At 41.7% G+C, this 18,466-nt stretch overlaps 1 long non-coding RNA gene across 1 annotated transcript; it reads left to right on the plus strand.

Moving 5' to 3' along the window:
* Positions 1–12,348: 12,348 nt before the first annotated feature.
* LOC141578272 (uncharacterized) lies at positions 12,349–15,846 on the plus strand. The gene is made up of 3 exons (XR_012508411.1): positions 12,349–12,564; positions 14,452–14,537; positions 15,067–15,846. It is a non-coding gene; the product is annotated as an uncharacterized LOC141578272 (long non-coding RNA).
* Positions 15,847–18,466: the final 2,620 nt, after the last annotated feature.

Raw genomic sequence — 18,466 nt, forward strand, 5'->3', positions numbered from 1 at the left:
AAGCAGGAGACGATCCTAAGTAATGTCACTTATTCACCAGGGACGTATTTATGAGTGTCACTACCTGAAAGAGACATCTTCTTAATCTTGTAAGTCAAGCCTCTCATTTCATAAAATTAAATATGTTTTTTTCTTTTTATCAATGTCAAGACTATTGTATTGTCTACTTTTCATGACTGAATTAAATTATGTGATGAAATTATAATGTACCAGAAAATGTTTCCTTGGTTCAGAGATATATTTAAAATTTTTTACAAAGTATAAAATTCTAGAACTTCACCTCCTTCATGACCAGGACAAAATAATCAACAAAGTCTCACAATTCTTCTGATGTATAAGCAACTTCCTCCTGGGTCATAATGTGCACCAAATCCCCTGGGTCATATTGAGCTATGACCCTAGTTACAGACTTGACCTTCACTGTTGTGGGTCTTCAGAATGAAAAGCACCCCTTTTTTAAGATATCACCCCTCATCTGTCCCAGATAAGATTAGTATAAGAGTTTTCAAGTAAAAGAAGGCTTGTCTTGTTAGACACAGGTTTTCGGACTGCTTCCATGGGCAATGATGGCTCAGAGTAACTTGAGTTTCAAGATTGCCAGTTTCATCTGGGTCTAACAAGATGTCTCTCCTTTAAGTTTTAGGATCCTAATCTTTTTCCTCACTTTTACACGGGAAGCTTGGTGAAGTGTACATTCAACTGACATTGTAATCCAGCTACTTGATCAACTAGATTTGATTTGATTATCAGCCATATCAGTGCTGCGGTGGCAAGAAATGACACATTCTTTTAGGGTTGTCATGGAATCTTTCCTCTTAGACTGTGACCTGAGCTGAGAATTAAAGGACCCAAGCTGGTCATTTCTTTTTCTGTAAGTGCTCCAGTGCATCTGAAGGACCCACCTACCGCACACAGTCCCCGTGGTCTTCATCAGGCCTGACGGTCAAGTGCAGCAGCCACTTCTGTTGGCTCTTCATCAAGGTGACAACATGATTAACTGTGATGACACTGCATGCTATTACTAGATCCCATGTCCTGTTGGCAAAAGACCCAGCACCAGCCTAAGTTCCAAGGGTTCAATCAAACCAGTTTCCAAAAGCCATCTGTATGGCTCCTTCTGTTTCAGTGAGAGTCCACTCAGGGGACAGAAACCACACAGTGATTTAAGTATGAAGGATTATTTAAGAACTATTAATATTAACAGGATATTATCTACTAAGGAGGAGAAGAGAAATCTAAAGAATATAAGAAGAACAGGTAGGGAGTCACTACTTACAGGGCTGAGGCAGAGCACTGAAGAAAGGAACAAAGTAAAAGAGGACACCCCCATCCTGGGCTGAGGTCCAGACCTCACTGGAAAGGTCAGAGAAATTTCCTGAGGTGCTGTGCTGGAGGAAAAGCCTCCCTCTAGGGGTCTGAGGCAAGCCATCCATGGTGAGGTGCTGTGCCATGGAGCCTGCTGGAAATCAGCATGTGAGGATGATGTGCTGGGGTGGGGGTGCCCTCTATGCTGCCAGGTGGGCTGCCCGCGAGTAGGTGCTGCTCCATGGAACTCTCTGGGAAGCTGCCTGCAGGGTTGGTGCCACGGCACATGGCTGGGGATGAGCACCACTGAGAGTCCCCGTTACTGCTGACCAGTCAGTGCTGCAGGACTAAGGCAAGACAGAAACATTACTGGAACCAGAAAGACATGCCCCATCTTCCTGCTGTGTCCTCTATTGTAGAGCTGAACATCTCCCAGCTGGCAAGGGAGAGATGCTCCAGTTATCAAAAGCAGGGCAATGAAGGGTGCCTGTGGAGCTGAGAGGAAATAAATTGACAACGGGCACAGGTGAGCCTGGGGGGCCAAGCAAGGGGCTCCTTTATTTGGGACTTGCCCACCTCTGACGTCTCACTGCTGCCCTTTGACTTCTCCCTAGCCTGGACAGTAGCCTGCTTTGTTGCCATTATTGCTTTTCTTTTCCCCCTACCAAACTCATATTCTTTTCAGTTACATTGCAGGCCAGACTTCTAAAACTCAAAAGCCTAAAATTGCCTTCTTTTCCATTTTCTACCGTCAACCTCTCATTTAAGTAATTCTACAGAATCGTCTACCCAATTAAATGAAAGAGGGCAAAGGAGAACAAGGAAACAGGATCGGGGGAGAAAATTATTTGATAAATCAAAGTATAATCTGCCATATCTCTATCGAGTAAAGATATTATATTCAAATATACATTCCCATTTATTTATTTATTTATTTATTGAAGTACTGTCAGTTACAATGTGTCAGTTTCTGGTGCACAGCACAATGTCCCAGTCATGTATATACATGCATATATTTGTTTTCATATTCTTTTCCATTAAAGGTTATTACAAGATATTGAACATAGTTCCCTGTGCTATACAGAAGAAACTTTTTTTAAAATCTGTTTTTATAGACAGTGGCTGACATTTGTAAATCTCAAACTCTCAAATTTATCCCTACCCGCCCCTTTTCCCCGGTTACCATAAGGTTGTTTACTATGTCTACAAGTCTCCATTCCCATTTAAATACCAATATAGAAATATGGGGAAGCATTCTTCAGTGTTTTGGAAATACTTTCACATAGCTTATTGGTTACCTCAATGATTAACTACTAAATTGAGAGAAAATATCCTTTGAAATTCAAATCTAGTTTCCATGTGCTTAACTTGCTAAGTTTTATATAGTAAAAAACTTTTTAATGGATGTATTCCATTTTCTTACTGGATTTCAAAGTATTTTAAAGCAAGAATGACATGATTATAAATATCTTATTACTATGCTCTCACACTGCCAGCATAACAAATAATTCGTATTTTTGGCAAGATGGTATTCCTTGCTACAAGTTCGGATATAACCATGATGGTTTTTGAGATGTATTTCCAGAATACTTTGAAGTTTATGACGCTGCTCATAGTAAGGAAGGATTAGCCTTTGGGGAACTCTAAATTACAGTGCTAACCAAAATCAATGCCTTTCAATTAAAAGAAAGAAATACAGGTCTGAACATTACCATATTATGTTTGCTATAGGTTTTTTTTTAAAATTTTTTATTGATTTATAATCATTTTACAATGTTGTGTCAAATTCCAGTGTAGAGAACAATTTTTCAGTCATACATGAACATATATATCTATTCATTAAGACATTTTTTTCTCTGAGAGCTACCATAAGATCTTGTGTATATTTCCCTGTGCTATACAGTATAATCTTGTTTATCTATTTGCATTTGCTATAGGTTAGAGACTGAGATCAGTTTTCTCTCTCTGCTAATTTCAAAGGAACACTTCTGAAAGCAAAACTGTATTGACAAAACAGGCAAACAAACGAAACCTTTTCTTGCTCACATATTTATTTACTAGACAATCTCACAGACTTGTGCTGTGGCAGACACTCTGAATTGCAGGGTCTGATCCCTTTTGACAACCCACAAATGACCTTAAATGGGAAGCTGCTTCTTTTTGGCTGGTGGTGGCCTTTCCTCTCCGGTTTCCATGGAGACAAATCTGTGGAAATCATCTAAAAGCAACTATTTTAAAAGGCCGGATTTAAAATCCATACCCTGCTTTCGCTGATTTGACATCTGTTTTCATCAAAACTGAGATGGTAATCTTAAGACCAGTAAGCCGAGAATGAAATCAGTGGTTTATTTCCATTGCTGGAAACCAAAATCGATCTTTGGGCACATAAGGTGACTAGGGTATTTACGTTACCTCGTAGTATAAGTCTTTATGTGTTATTGTTTAGGTCAAACTGCACAGCCAACTTAAGCTCTGGATTTAACTCGATACTTAAGATTCGATTGTTTTTTAAATGAATGCTTTGAAAACCAGCATATAGCAACTTTAAAAAAACTAAACATCTGTCTCCTAGAAAATAGTTTGGTTGGAGCTCCTTCCGATTGTCATCTTAACAACCATACTTGTTGCCAAAAGATGTGGCTGGGAATAGCATTTTGCTATCTTCAGATGAAAAGTACACCGCTAACTGTCCTCAGGGAGACATGCTGCTGTTTGCAGCAGTGGTGACGGGTGAAGACAGAACCATCCATACCCTCCTACTTGGGGCTTCTGGTTCCTAACACAAGGATGGAAGATGAAATAGAATTCAAGATAAAGCTGTGTTTCTCAAGTGGGCTCATGTTTTGAGGGTTTGTAAATTCTAAGACAAGTTGTACATTTTGTGTGTTTATTTTGATGATATCTTTGAACATTTTACGTTAGCGTTTAGGGAAATCTCTTAAATAGTAATATGTCAAAATTACTTCTTTAAATAGAAAAAAAGATTATTTGAGTCACTGTCAGAGGGGGCCCTGTGGGCTACTGATGGTCTGCCAACATATTCTTGGAGATACTAGAAGGTGTAGTTTTTCAGAAAGAACCTGTATATTGTGCAAGAGTGAGAAGACTTACCATAAAATGTAAGAGATTTCACTTTTCTTTTGTTTGTTTGGTATAATAAAAACAAATAAACACAAACCAAGCTTTTAGACACCTGATGTTTGAGGGACATCTTTTCTAGAATCAGTTTCTTCATCAGTAAAATTCAGGTAGCTTATGGGGCTGTTGTGATAAAGGAAATAAAGTATGTGAAGTGCTTATAAACTGCAAGGGGCTATATTACAGTCATGCTGGTGGTGGTGGTGTTTGCTCTAGAATAATAGTCGAGCTAGAAGACTCACTGGTGTGTTACTTAATGTCGTTAAGCTGTGACCTCCTAGGACATAGTACCTGCTTTGTAAGTTCACTGTTGGGACAAAGTGGCATAATGCACAGAGTATTCATCGTGCCTGGCACATACCAGAAATAGGTGTTCGTATTGTATTCTTACTATGACAGTCCCTATATACATTACTATACTTAGGATGCCATCTGCAATTAAACTATGCATGGCTATCATTCTGTGCAAAATTTAAAATTCTTCCGTGAAAACTTTAAAGATGGGGTGCTGTCCACAGTGAAAGATATCATCGCTTTCTCATATTGTCCTGGGTATGAATCTTAAGTTGACAGAATGTTGACTCATTCAAGAAAGTTTTTATGAGCATTAATTTAAGCCATCAGGAGCAGTAAAAGCGACTCTAAGTTAATCAGAGCCTTATCAACTTAAATGCGTAGCGAAGGTTTTAAGAGTCTGATGCTGACAGCTGCGAGAACTGGGGTAAGTCTCTCTGAAGGACCCCCTGGTGCTGTAGCAGACAGCGAGGTGTGTCAGAAAGGGCTGCTTTGACAGGTGGAATCACGCTGGGCAGCAACTAGAAAGAAGGTCCTGGGCCCACACTGCCCTTTGGTGTTTGATTTACAAAAGTGGCAACTTCTGGTGGGTAGCAGTAGGGAATTATCAAGTTCTAAAGGTGCCTCCAGGTACTTTTCCATCCCCTCTCCACTCCAACCAGTGGCTTCCTACTATGTTATTAAATCAAACTCATCCTAATAGATACTAATTCATTTCTGTCCTTCTTGATAAGATTGTCCCTACAATTGGACCTCCCTCCAGCCGTGTGTACAGAAGCACTCTCAGGCTGGCCTCTGACTATGCACTACTGCAGATATGTGCTTCCTGGTCCAAAGTATCAGGTCCTTCAGAGCACGGGCCGTTCCCAGAGTGTTTAGCACTGTTCTGGGTGGGACACAAGCCCCGATACATCTGACAGAATGCATCCTTCCTGGTCAAGTCTGTTCTTTACAAAATTAAACTTATATGTGCAATTAAAGCATCATTTCGTTGTTATAGGGAAAGTAAATCTCAATAAAATGAAAGAACAGTAACGTAAGGAGAAAAAGCCTTTTGAAAGAGAACAGAGTAATATATTTCATCGTAGAATGAAAAACTATAACATCAAGCTGTGCTATTTGGAGTAAAATTTAAATTCTTACTTAGAATTGTTGAGTGACTATTGTTCCTGACCCTTAGTAATGCGTCCGGAGACTCACTGTGCATTGTTAACAATTTGCTTATGATGATTTTTGCATTTTATGCAGCTTCCTCCAGCTTTGCACCACAATTTGAAAAGAAGGGTAATAGAGTCAAGATATCCCTCTTCAGCCAGCAGAGTAACCCTTGTAGTTCAAAATCTGAAGTTCAAAAGGTACAGGATTCCACATACTGGAATTTTTCTTTGGCTCACAAAACACACCACAAGAATTACATTTTATGCCTCCTGTGCTTTGCAGACTCTATTTAAGCTCTGCCCTCTGCTGAGGGATATTATCAATGTTTGTCTTAGTCCATCTGGGCTGCTGTAGTGAAAATACCACAAACTGGGGAGTTTATAAAGAGCAGGATTTTATTGCTTATGGTTCTGGAGGCTGGAAGTCCAATATATCAAGGGTGCCAGTGTGGATGCATAGGGTGAGGACCCTCTTCCGGACTGCAGGTTGCTGACTTCCTGCTTTATCCTTACACAGCAGAGGGGACAAGGGACACCTCCCAGACCTCTTTTTACGGATATTTTCAATGAGAACACTTATATAAAGGGCTCCATCCTAATGACCTAATTACCTTTCAAAGGTCCCACCTCCTAATGCCATCACCTTTGGGGTTAGGTTTCAACCTACAAATGTGGGGGGAAACAAACATTCAGACCACAGCACTGCTTAAGACACTAAATCAAGGATATGTCTTTGCCTCCAACTTTCTCACCTTTATTTCTGAAGCCGTCGTTCTCAGAAGACTCCTAGACAGTTCCTTCAGTACTATTGCATGTTTTCCTAAGAAGAAATGTTATTAAATATCTCTAACTTAAATAGACACTTGTATGCCCTTTGTAGAGAATTCTCTTCCAGTCTTTATTAGAATACTCTTCAGCAAGCTCCTAAATTGAGCTTTGCTGCTCTGAACAAGCCACTGGACCATCTGAGGCATGATTCTTGTCACCTATGGTGGTGGAATGAACCACTTCTAAGGTTCTCTCCATCTTTGACATTCTACCGTCTCCTAGACTTTGGGTGCTGGTAAATATTTATACTCTTACATAAGGAACTATCCCATGAAGTGGTTAAGCCAACCAGACAGAAAGAAATGTGATTAATTCTGGCTAACACAACTTGGTGACAGGACACGCCTTTGACCTGGTTGGCAGCCATTTTTGATACAGGCCTTGGAGGCGGTCACCAGCTCCCATTCTCTCCTGGGAAGACCCAAGGCCCAAGCAGTTCGGGTCCACTCATGTAAAGATGCTTGATTCCACTCCAATTTTATATATTTTTAAAAAGTTACATCATATACTTAAACTATGGCACAGCCATGCTGCCAATGAATTTTTACTCTGAGGTTTATTTTCCGTTAACATATCCAGTATTAAGCAGGAATTTACTCATTATTCTGGTAACATATGGGCTCTTTGATAAGAAATGCACACAGCATGTTTTTGCTTTGTTGCCTTAGATCAGTGGTGTCTGCACACACACACAAATAGGAGACTGGGGAAGAAAATACAGCTGCAGGTAAACAATCTCATCATAAACCCCACTTTATCAGAGATCAGGGAGACTTCACGGGTTGTGTTGGCAGATAAGGCCAGGAAACAAAGCTCGGGGAGATGCAAACAGTGGTGGAAGAGATTTCAGATATTTGTTTTATGATATCCACATATTGCATCATGAATACTGATAGGTGTATTTCAAAAAGATGGAATTTCGAATCTCCTGTGAAAACGTGACATGTTGCTAGGGTTTATATTCTCATTAAAGTAATATTCACAATAATCCAGTTTGTACACATGTTTGTTTTAACAGAAATCCTACTTTATGAGATGGAAATGCCTGCTGCACACCGAAGCACAGAGGTGCCTGTGACTTCCACGCTCTGAGATCCCAGCAGTGCCCTCTTTTGTGATTTGGGTTTTCAATTTTGTATCCTTTCCTTGGTGTCCTTCTTTTCTCTCCTGGTAGAAAAGGGATTTCCTTTTGTTAAGTTGTGCCCCCCACCCCCCAGCCTGGTCTGCCTCCTCTGTGTTGGAGCAGCACCGCTCACAGAGCACCTACCCTCTGTTCTTGGTCTGGGGCATTCAGGGAGCTCAAGTGAGGGAACCCCAGGGGGCATCGATTCATCTTTACTTTCAACTTGGTTGAGAGGCAGATTAAATTAACCTATGAAGAATGCTGTGGTCCCCTTGTCTGACATTTTAAGCTTGTGGTGGTTCATACCCTTACAAAGTGTACCGTACAACTAGGGAGGCAGGGCTCACCTCCTATGAGATACACTTCAATCACGTTTCCACTTATATTGTTGTGTTTTAAATGGCTTTTCATTCAAGTAGCCTTGCATTTCTGTTTCCCCCAAGGCAGCGAGTGTGTCTTGTTCATCTTTGATTCCCTAGGGTCGTACACAGTGCCTGGTAGATGCCTAATGGATAACTGTTGAATATAAAATAAATGATACATATATACATATATTTTTTTCTGTATAACACATCCTATAGGGGTTCTATCCTTTACTGGTGTATAAATAGTGACATATTCATAGCTTTCTCCATGAAAAGAAAGAAGCCCACTTCTCCCCAGTCTAAACCACGAGAACAGTTTGTGAACTGTTTTTCCCCCTTTCTAGTGTAACCTTTAGGTTTCTGTTCAGAAGTGGCTCTTCCATCCCCCGGGCGATCACAGAGGAGGGGCCCCTTGGCCTTCGGCTGACGCGGTGGGAGAAGTGGTAAAAGCACGCAAAGTGCACTTGGTTCCCACCTCTGCCTCTGAGGCTCTCCCTGAAATCTGGGGCCTCCGTGTCTGCAGTTTGCGGGCATCTCCATGGGATGATTTTGCCTTATTTATTTTGCCCTGAGACCCAGCAGGAGGCACAACTGAGTCAGAACATGGAAGAGCCCTTTCCTAAGAAATGAAGCTCTTCATTTATGACTCACCTAAGGTGCCTTCAGTCCTGTCTGCTCAACCTTGGCTAGAGCTGCAGGGGATATGAGGCATCTGAGTAACTGTATAGATATCTTTGAGAACTAGGATTTTCAGCAGGGGGGAAAGGAGAAACCGAAACAAGATAGAAGATATCAATTCAAATTAGAATCGGAAGTGTCAATATGAATGAGTATAAATTTATGATAAATCTTATATTTTAAAAATATGCATATTTTCTAATACTTTCACTAAAATGGTCTAGAAACCAAGCAATCAGCAATGAACTCCCTTTGCACCAATGGCTTTTGAAATATAGTGGATTGCAGGTCAAGAACAGGAACTGAAGGAGACTAGGCTGGACTATCTTAACACAATTGATCACATGGCAGGGATGCTGTCAGGACACAGAGGGTGTGTCAAGGGACTCGGGAGTCAACTTAAAGAGGCTCCCACTGACTGTTTATTGAATAACCAGAGAGCCAATAAGAATAATAACCACAACAGATTGAAAACATTAACTACTGTTTAAATCCAAGAGTTCGTGACAGTAAGAAAAAAAGTCCTCCACTGGTTACCGTTGGAAGATGCTAAGTGACCAACTTGTTATTTTGAAAAGTGTTTACAGAAAGAATCAAACATTTATTCTGCCTTTCCCTCATGAATTCTACCCCAGAGTAACCAAATCAATGAGGGGGAAGTTTCTCATTATAGAAGTACTTCAGCTAATTAAGTACCAGAGGAATAAAAAAGTTTTCCATTTTGCAGCCCCTCAATGAAATACTGGATCTAGACATGGTCACTAGTGGCTGCTAACGTCACAGAAAGAGGGACAACCAGACATTGCATGCCTCCTGATGGAAGTACACAGCACTGTCTGTGAAGTGTATGTGCTCAACGCTTGAATCTGCATCTGATCAGGCTCTAAGATTAGAGGTAGGCAAATTATAGTCCTCAAGCCAATTAGGCCTGCTGTCTGTATTTGTAAATAAAGTTTTATTGAAAGACAACCACACGCATCCACTCGCATATCGTCCACAGTTGCTTTAGCTTTATAGATACAGGTGAATATCTGCGACAAAAACCCTGTGGCCTGCAGATCCAAAAATATTATGGGAACCTTTACAGAAAACGCTGGCCAGTTCCTGCTCTAGGTCTCGCTAGCCATTTGTAGCAAATACAGGGAACGAGAGAGTGACGCCATGGAGACAATCAGCAAAATCCAGGCTGGAAATTCTATAGGAAAATTACCTTGTTTCTTCAATAAATAAATTGCAGGGAGAGGAGGGAAGTGGAGGGCAGGGGAGGGGAACGGAGGGGAGGAAAGGGAGGGGGAGAGGAGGGAAGAGGAAAAGTTACCAGTCACTTACGATATATGAACTTATTTCTTCCTGACTTAGGAGAAGGAACTCTAAAAAAAGTTTAAAATATGTATTCAGGAGACAATCAAGGAAATTTAAACATTACCTGTATATTTGATTACATTAAGGAATTGATTTCTTTTAGGTGAGATGCTTGTATTATGATTTCACTTTAAAAAAATAAATTCAAATTTTTAGTCATCTGAACATATGGATGACATGAAGGCATGTAGGGGATTTTCTGTCCAATTCCCAGGGGTAAGATGAGGTAGGGAGGGAAATGGAAGAGAGAGAAAAATGAAGCAAGATTGGCCATGTATAACCTGGATAATGGGTGAATGAAGTTCATTACGCTGTTCTTTCTAATTTTGTAAATATTCGAAGTTGTTTTATAATAAAAAAAATTTTTTTAAATGGGGGAAGCAATTTTAGATTAATTTTTTAATTTTTTTAAAACACAGGTACTAAGAATTGAACGTAGGACCTGGTGCATGCGAGGCATGCACCTTACAGCTGAGCCATTCCCTCCCCACCAATGAAAAGCAGTTTTTATTTTTTGCCCAGTATTGATGCCAGGCTCCTTCCAGAACAATCTCTGTGTGTGAGCATTTTGAAAACAGCTCTCCTGGCAAGGCGGCCACTTAGGACTGGACAGGTTACGTCCCACCCAGGAGCACGTGGATGAAGGGGACGACTGGGGCGGCACCATCTAGGGGAAGCGGTGACTTTTCTAATTTGCACAAAGGCGTACAGTATGGGCTAGTCGCAGCCTTGATGCCAGGTGGTCCTAGATTGGAGTCAGGGCTGAGAATCATTGAATGATTCAGTTGCAGTGTCATTTGGACCAAGGACTAAAACAGACAGAAGAATCTAGACCCAGGTGAGAAGCAGTTGTCTTCCGAAGCACGCAGAGGTGCCAGGCGTTCTCAGCCCTGGCCGTTGAGCGCCCTGGAGCTCTCACGTTAGAATCACCAGGAGCTGTTAAACGTTCTGATGCTCAGGCCACCTACCCCATCAGTTAAATCAGAATCCCGGGGGCTTGGATCCAAGGATCAGTTTTGGAAACTCCCACGTGATTCCAATGTGCAGCCAAGGTTGAGAGCCAGGGGCCTGGCAGGATCTCAGTCAGCTGGGGGTCCTGTTGACAGGATTAGGATTGAGCAGGGCTGGGCAAGGATGGAGAGCCCGCTCTTTCCTCAGCTCCCAGGCTGATCCAGGGACACCCCCTGAGCAGCAAGGCCGTAGGAGGCAGTGCCTGCACACTGCAAAATTAGGGCATGTCTGGCAGGCTTGAGACATTTTTTTTCTTCAGAAAGACAAGCCATCTAGTAGGAATTGCATCCTGGGCCCAAGATTCTGCATTTCCCTCCAACTCCCAGATGCGGCTGATCCTCTGTTCTGCAGACCACACTGAGGAAGGAGGCCTAGGAAACCTGGTGACGTTTTCTGTGTTATGGGGTAGGTTAACCACAGCTGCGTCCTGTAGGCCTGCGCCTTCCTGGCATTTATCTTCGGTTTCCAATCTGCACTTCACCTCAGACCAGCAAGGTCAATTTCCCTTATACAGGAGCTGGCGGCTGAATTCCTCACTCTAGGTTCTAGGTTCTTTGCTAGGCAGTAGGTGCCCCTCTCCTCAGACTTTAGTTAATGACACTTTATGCACATAATAACTATACCTCACATTTCCTAGCCCTCCTCAGGGCCCTGTGGAAGCATCACAAATCAGCAGTTGACCAGTTTGGACCAAGTGGAGAAGCTCCCACAACAGGGCTCTCCTGCCCAGCAGGGTCGGACCGTCATTCATCTGCCTCAACACGGCCTTCAGTGTCTGAGCCGAGATCCCGGAGGACTAGCTCCTGGTTGTGATTATCAGAGAAGAGTGCATTTCCAGCCTTCTTTTAGTTGTAGACTTCTTTGTTAGAAACACAGTCCTTGGTGGAAACGTAAACATCACCACAGCAAGGCTACTTACTTCTGGGAGGAAAGAGGTTCTTAGTGGGGATGTGGGTCCCTGGAGCTGGGTCTGTAAGAACAGAGTGTGGGTGCTGGACATTTCTGTTAACAAAGTGGCCTGAACAAACCTAATACAAACTAATAGAAAGGCGTCGTAGGTTAGAAAAGATGAGAAACAAAGCACTATTTTGTCTTGATTCAGTCAAGAGGAACAAGGAATTTTTAATTTAAAAAGATCAGAGGATTGGTGAGTGAAATGTGATGAAAAATGTTGAAGCTTTTCTCACTTCTGACACCTGAGTTCATTTATTTTGGCTTCACTTCCTTCAGAGTCCTGCCTCGGTTGATAATAATTTATGCAGTTGTTCTACGGCAAAGATTAATTTACAACATGGAGAAGAAGGTATAGTTTGGGGAATTTAATGAAGATTACACGTGTAGTTGCTCGTTGTTCTCTTCTATTTAATTTTTGCCTAAAAAGCACTATATTCTCAGTTGATCATTAAAGTGCTAAAATCAAATTTTTTTTTTTAGTGGGAGGGGTAGTAATAGTGATATAATCTTTTCTCTTTAATGTTTACTTGGCTTGTTTAGTTCAAAAGTGTGTACAGTTATTTGCTTAGAGTTAGGGATGTTTAATCCGAGCAGAAGAGCTCTTTTATGTCAGTTCAGAAGGAGGGTCTTACACATTCTTCCAAACAGAACATACACGCCCAAGATGGGAGGTTCGCCTCTCAGCCCAATGTTCATGAGCCCTGAGAAGGCCCTGCAGCGCTGCCCTGGGATGGCTGAGCCGCCCCTTGGCCTCAGCCAGCCGGAGAGGCCATGCTTTGAAAGATTCTGTTGTTATCACCCATATTTCCACCTACAGGGTGAACACTCCCTTTGCCATCTGTACGTCCAGAATTAAACCAGCCGCTTCCTTCCTTTCTTTGTCCACATTGAAGATCACTGGAATCATCGGTTTTCCTTCTGCTCTTCAAACCTTGCTGTCACTTTCAACTGTTCCACTTTATCTCTTGCATCTCCTAAGTCATTAACAGCTTGCTGGGGGGGCAGGGCGGGATCTTCATAGTGAGGCAGTCTTGCTTGGCCTTTGATGTTGTAGCCCTGGGCTCTAGCCCTGGTCCTGCCACTTATGAGCTATGCTCCTTGAGCAAATTACTTCTCAGGTTCCTCTCCTATAAAATGGGGATAATGCCCACCTTAGTGGGTAGTTGTAAGAACCAAGTAGAATAGCAATGTATCTCGGATGTAGTAAGCAGTCAATGACCATAGGTGCTATTTTTGTTATTAAGTAAGACTATGTGATCTTCCATAGCCATTCCTTCCTTCTGGTTACCAGCCAGTCCAAGCTCTTAGCACCTCTCTCTGGCATTAGCATCACACTTCACTGCAATCCATTTTGCCAGTCCTTTGACAGTGCTCCTGAACACTGGCTCCCAGTTTCCTGCCTCACCATCTAACTCTGAGTCCAGCTGACTAGGCCTTTGTTATTTGCAGGTCCCTCCTCATGGTCTGTCTGTATTCACCCTGAGGTCCCAGCCCCACTCAGACTGTTATGTATATAGCATCCAGGGTGATTCATGCAAAACGGAGGTCTGATCATGTCTCAGACACACACACTCTTGGTATAAAATGTCCAAATCCTCACCACGGTGTTCACAGTCCTGTTTGGTCAAAGCCCTGAGTCTCTGTCCCCCCTCACCTCAAACCACTCTTGCCCTTCGCTGTCTCTACCCTGGCCACCGCGCCCATCTACCATGCGCTTCCTCCCTGGTCTGCACTCACTTTCTTCTGCCTGTAACGTTCTTCTCACTCCATCCTTTACTCACTCTTACACATTTTTTTGGCTCTCAGCATTAAAGTCATTTTGGTGGGGGAGGCCTTCCTATCTATGTTAAATCTATCTGTGACCTCCTAGAAACACAGACCTATCCTTCAAAATATTTGGCTGATTTGCAATTTTACATATATCCAGGGGAATATTTCACAGATATGTTTCTCCCTTATTAGGCAGTAAGCTCCAATAATACAATTTTTGGCCATCATTGTTTTTTTGTTTTCATTGTTGGGATCTGTGCATGGCATATAATAATTGATTAAAAAATAGTCACTGAATTAATGAATACCACTTGCCTTCTTCTCTTCAACCTAAATCCCCATGCCTCCATAACATAGACTAATGTCATAGCCCTTCATCACTTTGCTGTTAATAGGCAATGCCCAGCCTAGGCCCTCAAGTTCCTCTTACCTGGAATGTCTAATTGGCTTCCTTGCTTTCACTCAGATCCAGCCTTTGAGGTTTGGCTCCACTATGTCTTCTGCAGAGCTTCTAAAAAACCATGCTGGTCTTCATGAAGCATCCTTCTTTGTGTAAGTTTAGATTTCAGCATTTCATTTCATACTTCATTGTCCTGTTGTTTCACATACATCAGCTTGTTTTGGCAAGTTGCATGTCTCATGGAGGCCAGGTAATTTATGTGTCCTCCATGGAGCCCAACATGGTGCTAATAAATGGAAGAGATCCTCAGTGTATGTGGATTGAAAATATTTTCATTTTATTTCCCTTTTTTTAAATTGAAGTATAGTCAGTTACAATGTGTCAATTTCTGGTGTACAGCATAATGTTTCAGTTATACATATGCATACATATATTCGTTTTCATACTCTTTTTCATTATAAGTTACTATAAGATATTAAATATAGTTCCCTGTGCTATACAGTAGAAACTTATCATTTATCTATTTTATATCTAGTAGTTAATATTTGCAAATCTCAAACTCCCAATTATCCCTCCCTACCCCTTTTCCCCCTGGTAACTATAGATTGTTTACTCTGTCTGTGAGTCTGTTTCTGTTTTGTAGATGAGTTCATTAGTGTCTTCTTTTTTCTTTTTTTTTAGATTCCACATATGCGAGTATCATATGGTATTTTTCTTTCACTTTCTGGCTTATTTCACTTAAAATGACAATCTCCAGGTCCATTCATGTTGCTGCAAATGGCACTATTTTATTCTTTTTTATGGCTGAGTAGTGTTCTGTTGTACAGATATACCACAACTTCTTAAGCCAGTCATTTATTGATGGACATTTAAGCTGTTTCCATGTCATGGCTATTGCATATAGTGCTGCTATGAACACTGGGGTGTATGTATCTTTTCAAATTAGAGTTTCCTCTGGATATATTGAAAAGGTTTTCATCTCTAATTTCCAAAGCCTGCTCAGGTCACAACACATAGTAAGGGGCAAAAAGATTTGCTAAAATAGTATGTACATCAAAAACTCAATTGTAAAAAGAAGTTCTGGAAAGGTCTGAGAATAAAAAATAAATGTATCTGGGGCTCAGACACAAGACTAAGGAATTCTAGTCTTTGGCTTTTTCCATGGGCTCATTGCTCTGAGCATTCACATTCCTTTTAGGCTAACGGAGACTGCTGGTGTGACACGGGCACTGGAAGCTTCAAACACTCCTGTCTTCAAGGTTCCAATCAGTGAAGTAAAACAAAATGACAACCTGCAGAATGGGAAAAAATATTTGCAAAAGATGATACACTGAAAAAGGATGATGATTTGGGATAACTTATTCTGTTGAATAAATGGAATTAAGTCTTCTTCCACCTGATACAAGTAACATGTGGGTGTTCCATGCCCACGCCATTATTTTTCTATCCATTTTTACTTTTGCTCTCATAAAGTTATGTAGAGTTTTTTTTTTCTCATGTTACCAAAACATTGTCTAACTTGTTTTCACTGTAATTTGCCTGCATCCAATTTATAAGTTCTTTTGAAAGGAATAAATCTGTATACGAAGGATTGAAAACCACAGGGCTCTAAATCTTCTGTGCAGAGGTAGAGAAATGGAAAACCTGTTACCGAAGACAAGTCCATGTGCGTGACGCACCGGGAGGCCAAACAAACTGAAACGTTGGAGTTTGGAGCAGAGAAAGGTTTACTGCAGGGCTGAGCAAGGAGGATGGGGTGGCTGGTGTCCAGGAAAACACTGAACTCCCCAAAGGGTTTCAGCAAAGCGTATTTAAAGGCCAGGTGAGGGAGGGGGTGTCACGGATACGTGATCAGGTCGTGCACAATCCTCTGATTGGTTGATGTTGAGGTAACAGGACTATCAACCCCTAGGCCCCAAAGATCTGGGGACCATGTGCTCTTGATCATCAAGTAGTCAATTTCTTCCCTTTAGTGGTGGTTTTAAGCATCTGAAAAACTCAAGAAATATACATGAGATACTGTTACCTGGGTACTGCAGAGAGGAGCTGCAGCAGAGGATACAGGGGAGAGATCTGTCCTGGGGAGACCCCACAGGGTCCTGCTTGGTTACAAACACACACAGAGGGCTCATGTCATTTGCTTATGAGTGTAAAACAAGATGAAGTTTTGCTTGCTCTGTTTCAGTTATCTGGGATTTCCAGGATCAACTGAGCCCAAAATTTTCGCAGCAAATTACCATTTCATTGGTGGCAACAGCCTGTCCCCAAATGACCCAACAGGTAATGTCTTCAACACAGGAAATCTGGCTTTCACAAAGAAACAGATGGTTTGGATCAACAGCCATGCTTAAAAGCTTATCTTTAATTTAAAAGGAAAAGAACTTATTTTAATTACTGATGGCAGTAGTTGGAAAAGACATACGGTAGGAACATAGAAATTCCCTTAGATTTGTTTTCACACTTGTGACAGCTTCCTTAATCTTTATTAATACCACCAACAAACAGCAGAATCTGTGTGTGTAAATTGTATTTCCTTTCAGTTTCTTCTTGCTTATCTAATGATGCGGGAATCAAATGCCCCAAAGCATCCAGGGAGATTAAAAAAAGCAGAAATGAAGAGTTTGAATAAAACAGAAAATTTGAAATTTGCCTGAAGAATCCACATCAGACATATTTAATCCTTTTCCTCTTTTTTCTGCATAAAATCTCACATAGGGAGGCAGTATGGCATAGGGATTAAAAGTGCATGTGCTGTAAACCTGGATTCCTAGATTCGTATCTTGGCTCAAGCACTTGGTAGCTGACCTGGGCAAATCATTTGAGCTTGCTGAACCCCACTTCAATAGGGATAAAAATGGTACCTGCATCTTAGGGTTATAGCAAGGATCAGCGTAAATCTATAAAAAATACTTAGCCGTTAGTAGGGACTCAGTGAAGGTGCTCTGCCTGTGATAGCTGACTCTCAGAAAAGGTCTTCGGGCTTTGTTGAGGTCTCAGGGCCCCTAGACAGTTTGTGAATGCCTGTAGACTATGGTTACGTTCCCCAGTGGGGTGGACAGACGCGAAGCTTTTGTGGTTAAATGAAGACTTGCCATCTCTTCCGCCAAGAAACGTGCTCACCTCTGTTGTGCTTTTGCTGTTGCCTCATTCAGGCAAATCATTTCATGTTTTAATTATCAAAATTTCCCTACGTCTTGGACTCCTGGCATAAAGCTAATCTGGTGTAGGCAGAATTTCACTTAAAAATAGTCCCTGAGAAACCTGTAAGATCAAGGTAAATCATTGTCTAAAGTCATTTTCCTTGACAAGCACCCCCCAGAGCAGATCAGTCAGCCACAGGCCAGACTTCTTACAACAGCAGCTCTGGGGAGTGAAGGGCTCTGGTAAAAATCTCTCAGTAGCTCAATAGGGATTTGACCGGCTCTTCCAGAAGCTGAATGCCCCCCCAGAGGGGACCGGCATGTCCCTCGTCATGACAGGTGGGCCAAGAGCAAAGACAGCAGAACCAGCGAGCACTTCGGGCAGCACCTTTAAAGCTGGGTTTGGAAAACAAGCTGCCAGGACTCACATTCCCATGCCTCACCTTAACTCCAGTCCATTCTCTTTTCTCCTCCCTAAGAGGCAGGGAGCTCCTGGACCTCCTCGCAAGTCAGTGTTAATTGATTTGAGTGGAAGCTGGTCAACATGGCTCTGGGTGGCCCCGGGGTGGGTTAATGTGCTGGTATACCACACCCAGACCAAACATTAAAAGAAGTATTTTCTTTCGGCATTAAATGTATTTTATTTCCCTCTAGGCAGACATAGGAAAGGGTTAGAAATTTGTTGTCTTTCACTGGCTATTTCTGCCTCCCTCTATGAATTTATTTTATTTCTAGTACACATCTACTCTTTTTGCCTTGTGGATTAGGGAGAGAGTTTCTTAATCAAAAAACTTGCCTATCAGGGAGTTTGTGTTTAGAATCATTTGTCACCTAGCCTTACACACACACACACCCCTAACTTAATTGGCCAATTTAAACTGTGAGCAATGCCCATAAATCTTGTGTATTATTTTGTGATGGACACTTCAAAAGCAGCCAGC

Source organism: Camelus bactrianus, chromosome 1, assembly GCF_048773025.1.
Source record: "Camelus bactrianus isolate YW-2024 breed Bactrian camel chromosome 1, ASM4877302v1, whole genome shotgun sequence".
Lineage (NCBI taxonomy): Eukaryota > Metazoa > Chordata > Mammalia > Artiodactyla > Camelidae > Camelus > Camelus bactrianus.